The sequence below is a fragment of the Camponotus vicinus genome, unplaced genomic scaffold (genome assembly GCF_025532165.1).
Source record: "Camponotus vicinus isolate PSW18456_S1 unplaced genomic scaffold, iyCamVici1.0 SCAF_5, whole genome shotgun sequence".
Lineage (NCBI taxonomy): Eukaryota > Metazoa > Arthropoda > Insecta > Hymenoptera > Formicidae > Camponotus > Camponotus vicinus.
Window position 1 is genome coordinate 4616174 of NW_028141977.1, and position 11413 is coordinate 4627586.

The 11413-nt window shown below is 28.3% G+C and overlaps 1 long non-coding RNA gene and 1 pseudogene across 2 annotated transcripts; both read right to left on the reverse strand.

Moving 5' to 3' along the window:
- Positions 1-6901: 6901 nt before the first annotated feature.
- On the reverse strand, positions 6902-8181 carry LOC145971886 (uncharacterized; annotated as a pseudogene). The gene is made up of 3 exons (XR_014438996.1): positions 7723-8181; positions 7307-7642; positions 6902-7005 (listed from the first exon to the last, which is right to left on the reverse strand). The product of XR_014438996.1 is annotated as an uncharacterized LOC145971886 (transcript).
- A 1558-nt stretch (positions 8182-9739) lies between these two features.
- On the reverse strand, positions 9740-10997 carry LOC145971612 (uncharacterized). Its single transcript, XR_014438903.1, has 3 exons — positions 10966-10997; positions 10607-10742; positions 9740-10102 (listed from the first exon to the last, which is right to left on the reverse strand). It is a non-coding gene; the product is annotated as an uncharacterized LOC145971612 (long non-coding RNA).
- Positions 10998-11413: the final 416 nt, after the last annotated feature.

The following is an 11413-nucleotide window of genomic DNA, read 5'->3' on the forward strand; positions in this document are numbered from 1 at the left end:
CTTACGGACTATCTCTGTCCTTCAGTTTGTGCTTCAGCTCTTCTCACGGAACGCGCAGTCTATTATTATATGTCTATGGTGCAGTCCCACGTAGAAGAAAAAGCGGAACGGAAAAGAAGTATAGTGGGGGTAACCAATCAGAACGTTTCTCCAAAAGACATTATACCTAGCGTTCTCGTATGTATGTACATACCTAGCATATCTAAGTCTTTCTTATTCATAAATAAAATTTATAAATTTATTTTTATATAAAATAATAATGTCATCGGTAAATTTTTTTATTATAATATAAAATATGTGTGTGTGTGTTTTATTTTCAGATATATATATTAAATTTTGTAACAATTTATTACACAACATTAAATTAGGTGAAAATATATTATTCTGAATAAAATATTTGTTACAATATAAAATGTAATTTTATCATTGTTTCATATAAATAGTTTAGTTTAATTTTATATTTTCACAAAATATAAAAACATAACAAAATTACACTAAAATAATATATTTCTCTTGTTAAAATATTATTATAAAGTTCTTTATTCCATTCCGCTTTTATATGACTGGGTTCCCCATGGAATATATTTTACGCAAAAACGGAAAAAATTCTAACCTAAAATTTACAATAATTCTGAATTAGCTTTGTTTTTTCGTAAATTATATTCCATTGGAATTTTCCATTTATTATAAAAAGATATTTTTTTACAAAATTGATTATTTTTGTTAACTATAATTCATAAAAAATAATTTTTTACTCTTACTTATTTCCGCTTTTTCCGGTACATGGGGAACCCGGTTATTTAAAATCGGAACAGATATGTCTTTTGGAGAAACGTTCTACTATACTTCATTTCCGTTCCGCTTTTCCGTTCCGCTTTTTCTTCTACGTGGGACTGCACCCTAAGACAGCCATATTAAAAAGTAAGAAAACGTAAGAATTCCGATTGGTCGATTTCCTTACTGACTACGTTTTACTGCTTACGTATTTTTGTGTGCCAGGGCCCTTAAGGCTTTCGCACATGAAATTCCATAAGCACGTAAGACATAAGCGTAAGGAAATCGACCAATCACGGTCGAGTTTTGACCCCTTGGAGGGGCTAATACTTGACCGTGATTGGTCGATTTCCTTACGTTTACGTCTAACGTGCTTATGGAATTTCATGTGTGATGGCCATTAGGGCCTCCGCACAAGGTATTCTGTAACGCATTACGTTACGTTAAGTATTGATCGTAAACTTAACTCCGTACGTAAATTATAAATATTTCTTATATATAAGAAATATTTATAAGTCCCTTGTTTTATACAAAATGTCATATACTTACCTTAAGCGTTGTCTACAATGAGATTTTAAGGAGACTTAAGGCGTAAGACTTAAGAAATTGACCAATCACAGTCAAGTATTAAGAGAATACTCGACTGTGATTGGTCAATTTCTTAAGTCTTCCGCCTTAAGTCTCCTTAAAATCTCATTGTAGACGCCGCATTAAGTAACGGAGACGTAAGAAACTAACCAATCGTATTTAATTATTCTTTTCATATTCAACTGTGACAATGTCTACAATGGGAGTAATATCGGTGGAGTAAGGCGTAAGATTAGGAGTAAGCGAATGGTTTTTTTCCATTTCGCCTTACTACACCGATAAAACTGTCTTACTTCCTACGAAATGTATATAATAAGATGTCAGAGTAGGAAGTAAGACAGTTTTATCGGTGTAGTAAGGCGAAATGGAAAAAAACCATTCGTTTACTTCTAATCTTACGCCTTACTCCACTGATATTACTCCCATTGTAGACGACGCTTTATGCCTTAGGTCTTTGTCTTAGGTAACACACAATGCTGTGTGTTATGTCTCGAATCTTATGTATACGCGAACGTTTGTAAGAAATAAACGTTCGCGTATACATAAGACTTGAGACATAAAACACAGTATTGTGCGTTACCTAAGACAAAGACTTAAGGCATAAAACATAGTCTTAAAATTATAAGGCAGCCATTCTGCTCAGGCCCTTAGCATAATAATAGGTTTGTTCTTTATTGTTGCACTGAGTTCATGTTGCACTGCACTGAACTGAACTAGTGCAAACGAGGACAAGCTGACGATAATGACGGTAATGATGGTAATATATGTATTTCATGTGTAATTTATTGTTATATTATCAAAAAAATTAAAATGTTTTGAAAATTTAGTTTGATTTAATCTAATTTAATAATTTTTTTATATTTTGACTGGTTACGTTTGTTACATCCAATTGTTACATTCCAATTGTTGGATTAGTACAAAGAATTGAACATGTGAAAATAACTATACAGGGTGTTTCAGAATTTGCGGATACAGATTCCACAGCGTGATTGTTCGTATCAAAACAAACTTTTTTTTCTGGAAAAATTGCGTCTGAGCATTACTTTTTAAATGAGAGCAACTTTAATCTAACGAATAAGCGTCTTATTAGATTACGCTTGAATCAGGGGCGGCGCGCGCACGGCATGTGTGGCGTTTGAGTCCGTATCCGCGAATTCTGAAACACCTTGTATAGAAAATATCGTTCATAATTATAATAATATAGAGTTTATTATTATGCATTTTCGATTATCAAGGGCAGTAGTATACCAACTAATAGATCAATTTAGAATGTCGGAAATATTTACTTCTCTGCAAGGTATTGTATTATTTTTAACTTTAGGCTTTTTTAATTTCAGTTAATTTTAAAATTCGCCCTTGTTTCCGACTGAATTTATTTATATACTACAATAATTTTATTTTTCCGACTCGCACAGCAATCTATTTTACCTTTCTTTTATTGTATTTAATTTATGTGATGGTATCTTTGACTATATACCCAAGAAGACTAGAGACAGTTCTCTAGTCTTCTTGTATATACCTATGGACTGCTAAAGCCGGGTCTACATTGGTCGTATCGTAACGCATAGCTACCAGATTGCATACGCTGCGTCCAGCGGCGGCACGATTTGTATCCCCACCACTTTCGCGCACTAAAGCTCTCATCCGTGTACGCTCGACGTTCGACTACTTTCGGTTACTTTCGGTTACCTTCGGTTACCTTCGGTTACCTTTGACAGAGAAAGACGGATAGATTAGCTTCTATCTCTTTCTCTCTTGAGAAGGTCTATTGTATCCATTGGATCCATGAAATCTCGAGCTGATGAATTGACGGCAACATGTGCGATACTTATTATCACACATAATATTTTCCTATTGATTTTTTTTTATAAAAGTTTATGTTGTTTAAAAAAGAGAATATAACATATACAAAAACAAATTTTCACAACGTGAAAAAATAAGAAACTTTTGTATCAAACGTTTTTTTCTGAAAGTGCCTCTGTCAATCTTAAAATTGACCTTGAAAGTAACTGTAAGACTGAAACTGTAAGATTGACAGAGGCACTTTCAGAAAAAATGATACAAAAGTTTCTTAGTTTTTCATGTACAATTCAAATCTGTAATAAAAAGTACCATGTTCCCCTAAAAAAATTTAACTTCCGATCCGGATGGCGTATTTCCAGTCGGAATCAAAAGTTGAAAATATCATCATTTGATAGAGCGTACTCGATTTACTTAAAAATTGTTCGCGATTTTTGATAAAAACCAGATATTTTCATTTTAAAAGGGATGTACGGGTGGTCTGGGACACCCCCCACATAGCAAAAGTTAATCCGAGGTATGTCCATCGGATATATCTCGAGGGATTTTCAGATATCCACAGTTCATCCGTGTAAAACCTGAGGATGTATTTAGGATATACTGAGGATGTTTAAATGTCCGCTTATAAGATATCTGTGAGAGATCCAAAAATGGATATCCTTAGGATATAATTATATAACAAAATTCGATCCCAACAATGTCCACTGGATGTTTCTATAAATGCCTTTTTGCTATCCTAGGTTGATCGATATGCAGTAATTGAATATATAGGGTAATCCATCCTAACAGCGTTACATATCCTAAAGACGTTCAGAGGACATCCAGAGGATATTTGGATGTTTTATGGATGTCCTCTAAACGTCTTTCGGATATGTGTGCTGTTAAGGATTTTAAATGCTTACCTAAAATATCTTGGATACATTATTCGACAAATATTTCTGACAAATGTTGTTTCATTTTAAGTGAATAGGCATTTAAAATGAGTCACCAGATATAAAAGAAAAATGATCAACTAATGAAGCTTCTCTAAAAATAAAAGTCGTTGAAGTAACATGTTTACCTTATATTTTAAGAAATATATTTAATATATGTATATAATATAAATATGTTAACGTGTTAGTTTTTCTTAACTATCGATAAATGTTCAAATATCAATTTCTTAAGATAGATGTAAAATTATATTTACAACTTTCTTAAAAACTTATATAATATTATTTACGTATAAAATTCTTATAAGAATGCATTCTCATCTTTATATTATAAATAGAAAAAGTTATAACTAAAATGATAATAAAAGTCTCGTTAAAATAATTAAATTTTGTTTTTAAAAATGTACATATATATATTTTTTTTGTACATATTATATGTATTATATATATATATTTTTTCAACATTTATAATCGAGAGAGTGCGCCTGTCGTGGCAATTAACGCGTTACAAACAAAACGCCAGGACGTGTGATGTAAAAGGAAAACATAGCAATCGCAATATATAAAATATATAAAATATATATAAAATATATATAAAAAAGAGGCATTCTAATAGTTACTCCGAAAAATAATAAACGATTATGATATAATTATATAATTAGCTTATATAATCTTATATTATTTTAATAAACGAGGATACTTTATTCGAGGCGCCCAAATTTGTCTAATGGATTCTTTATAATTGGACCACGTAGAACAAAAGTTTAAAAAGTGCTACATCGCCGCTTGGAGATATCAACTTTATTTTATTGCAACTTTGGAGAAACGAAATAATTCGCATAAATTTGTTTCAGTTTGTGCGTGAGTGTATATTTCGTTTTTCGAATGAAAAAAATTAGATTTATTTTAATATCTTCGAAATTCTATGAACGAATTTTATCACTTTTGTTTTAAATAATTTATTTATAAAAAATCCATAGTCAAATCTTGCTTCGGATAAATTGTAATGCTGCTTAATAAACAAATGATAAATAAAAACAAAACATATTTTCGATCATTTTGAAATTAAAAAATTATATCTTATAAACCTTACTAAAATCTACTACTGTCTAATAAACAAGTGACAAGATACATAAAAACAAAACAATGCAAAAAGTTAATCATTTTTAAATTAACAAACTATATCTTAAATCTTATCAAAATCTAATATTTATCAATCTAATTATATTGATGTAAAATTCGAAAAATATAAAATACATACGTAATTCTGTGTATTCATAGAATTGGATTGGAGGGTCAAAAGATAATAAAAATATAATAGAAATTATCACAATTGATCATTAATTTAATTATACGCCAGCAGCATTCATTTTTTGTGCTTTTTCAGATGCATGACGAAGCCATGATTTGATTGGTTCCGAAATTTCATATTCAGTAGCCTGTGGATATTTAACTTGAACTGCACCTAGAATACATATAAACATATATATATATATATATATATATATATATATATATATAACATATCTATTCTTTGATTCACCTTGAACTAGCTCTCTCTCTCTCTCTCTCTCTCTCTCTCTCTAATGAATCTAATTTAAATATAATATATAATAAATATAATTATTATATTTATAACTAAATCTAATGTATATGTACATTTGATAAGTTATAATTTAAACATGTATACATATGTATATATATAAATATATTTTAATAAATAATATAAATATATACATATACATATATACATATATAATATATACATATATACATATATATAATATATACATATATACAATATATACATATATATAATATATACATATATAATATATATTATACATATACTCACTGATAATAACTGAGCAAAGTTTTAAATCTGAAAAAGTTTTGTTTTGTTTTTTTCCATACCAACTATACTCTTTTGCAACGGTTACTGCAAAAATTCTTTTCATTAAATTTAAAACAAGTTGTCTTAAATTTTTGCCACCAATTTTTGAAAGTTTATTTACCTAGAAAATGAAATATTTTAATAAACAAATATAAAATGTTAAATTAATTATAATTTTATTAACTGTAATAAAAATGCAAACAAAATGTTTTATTTTTTGATAATAGATAAACATCGAAAAATCAACGAATAAATGGGTATATTATTTATAATTTATAAATCTTGTAAAGAGATATAATTAATATAGGTATATATAACATATTATTTTATTTTAGCAATTTAGTACGATAATTATTATCAATAACAGCTTCTTCTAATTGATTCAAACTGTTATCAGTTTCTATTGGAAATTGTAAAATAACATCTACATCATCATCTTCATTGGGGATGCGTCTTGTATTGTCATTTTGCCATTGTTCGTGGAAATCTAATTGATTTTGTAAAATCAAATCTAATTTCTGCTTAAGCAGAGAAAGGCTTCTATATACGTGATGCTTAAATTCATCAAATCCTAAAAGAGAAAAATATTCAAAATACATACAGTTTAATAGAGAATATGATTTTATTTAGTTTTAAAAAACAAATCTTTCTATTTAATATACAAATGTGTATTAAAATATAGTAATTACTTTAAAATTTAAATAAACGTAGGAAATTCTATACCTGTTGTGTCATGTTGAACATTAAAAATACTTCGACTACAAGAAACGTTTTGATTTGATACTCGCTGGACATTTCGCGAATCTGAAATTACAGTATAGAGCTCTATATAAATAATGCTATTACATCTATTTTATGTAAAGAAACAAAAAATTTCAGTAACTATGTAAAAATATAATAGTAATTACTTTAAAATTTAAATAAACATAAGAAATTCTATACCTGTTGTGTCATGTTGAACATTGGGAATATTTCCACAAGAAACGTTTTGATTTGAAACTCGATGGACATTTCGCGAATCTGTAATTGTAGAGCTCTATATAAATAATTCTATAACATCTATTTTATTTAAAGAAACAAAAAATTTCAAAAACTATGTAAAAATATATTAAATAATTATAAAAAAAATTTGTCTTATTTTTAATAAAACAATAATTATAAATTAAAATTTCTTCCGTGTTTTAAAATATTTTATTATAATATATTTTTTAAAAAGTATATCTATATATGTAATAAAATAAAATTAAGAAGTTTCATTATCTTGGACATACATTCAATAAATCGTTATAATACACAGCAGATATAAATATCTAATTGTTACCTTTTATTGTTTGATGAATATTTGAAGAAAAATTATAATTTTGTTCAAATCGTGCATGTTGCGTTTCATTTTCTTGTTCTGATGGACAGTTTTCTTTATCTTGCAACATGCGACGTGATTTATTAGAATCCTTCGAAATTTGTGGTACTTTTGGATAATTATCAATTTTTTAATTTGTAACAAGGTTATCAATTTCCTCTTCACTGCTTGAAGAAAGTACTTTTGTTGCATAAAGTCTTCTCCTTTTTTTTACAATTTCTGCGTCATCTTCATCTGAATTTAAATCTGATAATTTTTCAGCTAATTTTAGCTTATTTTTTGCATTAAGGAAATTATCTGAAAACAATATTTTTAAAATATTTCTTTCTTAAAGCTGCAAATAAAAATTTCAGCAACAAAATAAATTAAACTTGTACCTGTACTTCCAAATATTCTTTTAATGGATACAATTGTTGCATTAATATTATTATATTCTTTCATTTTCTCAACTGCTTTATCATATTCTTTTTGATTTGTCAAATTTGGCCAATATGCTGCAGATTTTTTTTCACATGTAAACCAATTGTTAGGTATAATTTGAAGACCATCTTCAAATTCGACAATATAATATTTCTTACTCATAATGAGAGAGATATTGTTTATTTTTATTTTATTTTAAATATCTACAAATTAAATTTTTTATTAATTATTCAATATGCAATAACGGTAAAACAACGAATGCATCATTGTTTGAGTATTGCATAATAAACATTTTCTTGCTGATATCCGATATGGGTCATGAACATAATTCAGACAAATTGCTAACTTTATAAATTTCAAGTAATGATGACACACATGGAACATGAAATAAATCTTGTTTAATCATATATTTTCTACCGATGACAACTAAACATTTTCTTGTGTTACAATATGCAATATTTTCAACTTTTATAATACTTTCATCTTTCATAAGACAACAATTATTAGCATTATCGTTCACTTTTATAACATAATTTGAAATATTAATAACTTCATACTGAAGATTTGTGCAGTTTTGAATAATGGGACCATTAGAATGTTCCTTAAGTAACTGTATTTTAGGATTTTCTTTGTATGTCAAAACTTTATTGTTACATATAGCATCTTTCTCTACGTATCTTCTATGTAATTGTTGTAACGGTTTATCAGCTTTGCGAATTGCTTTCTTTACTTCTTGTAAAAAGTTCTCATATTTAAAAGCACTAAATAAATCTAAAGTGCCATGTATTCGAACATCGTCGCATAAATGAATTAGACTGTGAATATTATGAAAGACATTGTATTCTCCATACAAAATTTTAAAACTTTTGACATAATGATTCAATAATTCTTCAGCATAATTCAAATAATCCTTACATAAATTTTTGCTGCATAAAATTCTAATAGCTACGTGAAGAGTTAGAAAATGATCATATAAATCATTTTGAAGTATTCCTTGAAAAACAACAGGGCCTGTATATAATAAAATTTGTCGATATTCAGTTGCCTTCCATTGTTATAAATAATCCAAAGATCTCGGTTTTCTACCAAATTCAACTGTTACGGTCTGTTTAATAGTTTCTAAATTGTTTGATATTGTTTGACATTTACGATGTTGCAAACGAATTTTTAAATCACCTGTTGTCCACATATACAAACATTTTCTCATAATTCCGAGACAAAGTAGATGCATATAATCAAGAGGAATATTTTCTATAAAATGTAACTGCGGTATTTGTTTTAAATTGGTGTAGTCTAAGTGGAAATTTTCATCGGTTTCATTTAAAAAATCATTATTTGTTCTTTTTGCAGCATGAATATCTGCAAAACAAATACGTCCGTTTCGATATTCACCTTTAATTATGCACTTTGTGCAACTGAAGTAACCATTGTGACCTTTTACATTTAATATAAAAGATTTTGCAGGAGCATCGCATAAAATTTGTTTAATTTTGATATTATATAATTTCTCATACAGAAAAATTCCATTATTTATCAACTCTATCATTTCTTCGACAAAATCTTGTAAATACTCATTGCAATTTGCTGGTTTCTTAGATCCATAATATGCATCAATTATAAAAATTTCTTTATATGGCAAAACACATCCTAAGATTGGCCATAATGATGATGTTGAAGATCTTGATATAGGTAAACCATCAATATTGATTCCTAGATTTATTGTATGTATATTATGAAATCTGTGATTATATTTTCTACAATATTTCTCTAATGCAACACGAACTCCAAAATGAGAATATAAACCAGGTAAAACAGTTTTGATTGTAGTATTTTTCGACGTTTGCAATAAACTTCTAGGATCTACTGGTAAATCAGAAAAGGATTCATGCATACGAAGAATTTTCAAAAGTTGACTTAGTGTAACGTGATTAACGTTATTTGTTAGCCCAGTCACGTAATAAGAATTTAAAGTTTCTTTCCTCTTTAACATTCTCAGTATTTGGATTGTCTAAATAAACTGCATTATTTTCTGTATTATTTGTTATTTCATTTAATTCATGTATTATATTCATATTGTCATTTTCGGTTTCACTGCATATAAATTCTATATGATTATCAGATTCATTTACATATTCATTTACATGATTATTTTCATAAAATTTGGCACTTGTACTTGGCAATGTATGATTTTCGGATAATTTTTCCTGATCTTTTCTGATCTTTTCTTGATCATTATAGTCTAACAAATTTGTTTCATTTTGCACAAGTCTTCTCAAATGCCTAACTGACATTTCACGTAGCCGTTTGCATTTTTTATTATATTTTTCCATAATTTCCCTAAGAAAAAATATTTTTTTTAAAATCTTATTTGAACTTTAACTTTTTAATTCATAAAAAGAAAATTTATATCAGACAATAAAAGATATAAATTTTGAATATATTGTATATCAATTATCTTACTACATAATTTAATCATCTCATTTAATTCTTATTAATTATAATCTCTCTTACTTTCATATATCATTTATCACAATTTATCAATTTATATATTGTATTATATAATTATTTCAAATATTATTAATTAAAATTATAAAAATTGTTGGGAACGTTAATTATTCATAAAAGTAATGCGTTATCATTATCGTTACTTGTTACATATTGCAGCAACATTGCCACAATGTTCTGTGTTTGCTGGGTCCCTAACAGCACACATATCCTAAAGACGTTCAGAGGACATCCAGAGGATGTTAGGATGTCCTCAGGAGGTCCTCTGAACGTCTTTTGGATGTGTGATGCTGTATAATTTACTCGTTAATATGAAATAATTGATGTAAGTCTTACCTTACAACGTCTTTTCCTGCTAAGTCTGTTTACAACTGTAATTATTCCGATACGTATAGTATATCCGAAATTAATCCAATACGTATGTAATTTTGGACGGAAATCCAATACGTGTAGTAATGTTGGATGGAAATATCTACGAATGATTAACGGAAACATTCATTACTAGCATGTATAACATCATCTTAGGTGATATAATATAATATAAAGACAATCTGTGTATGCCGGAACAATATAAATTTATCCCTACCAACATGCATGTCCAAAAGACGTGCGCAGGACATCTTTGGACATGCATGTTGTTATATTGTTATAACACTAATTCACTCATTAATATTTGAGATAATTGTAAATCTTACCTTACAACGTTTTATCCTGCCACATGTTATCCTGACATAACTGGAGATAATTGTCTCTGTAGATAATACTACTGTCTAATAATCTTAGACAGAAATGTCTACAAATGGCCAACAACCATTCATATATATGATATATACGACAAGTTTCGTATTACACTTATATACATATATATATATACACTATTTACAAGTCTTTGGCACAATAAGTCTAATATACAGGGCGATCCTGAAAAACGTTATGTCTTTAAAATGACGTATTCCTGACACCATTCTAAGACAATTTTTCCTTTACCAAAATTTGATTTGAAGCGTAGTTTTTGAATTATGAGCAAAAATAGTTAGTAAATCACGCGTCGGGTACAGAAGGCAGGCAGGAGCGGCGCGGCGTGCCGCGAGCGCGGGCGCAGCTGACCGCCCGACGGGTGATTATCACCGCATGAGTCGCTAA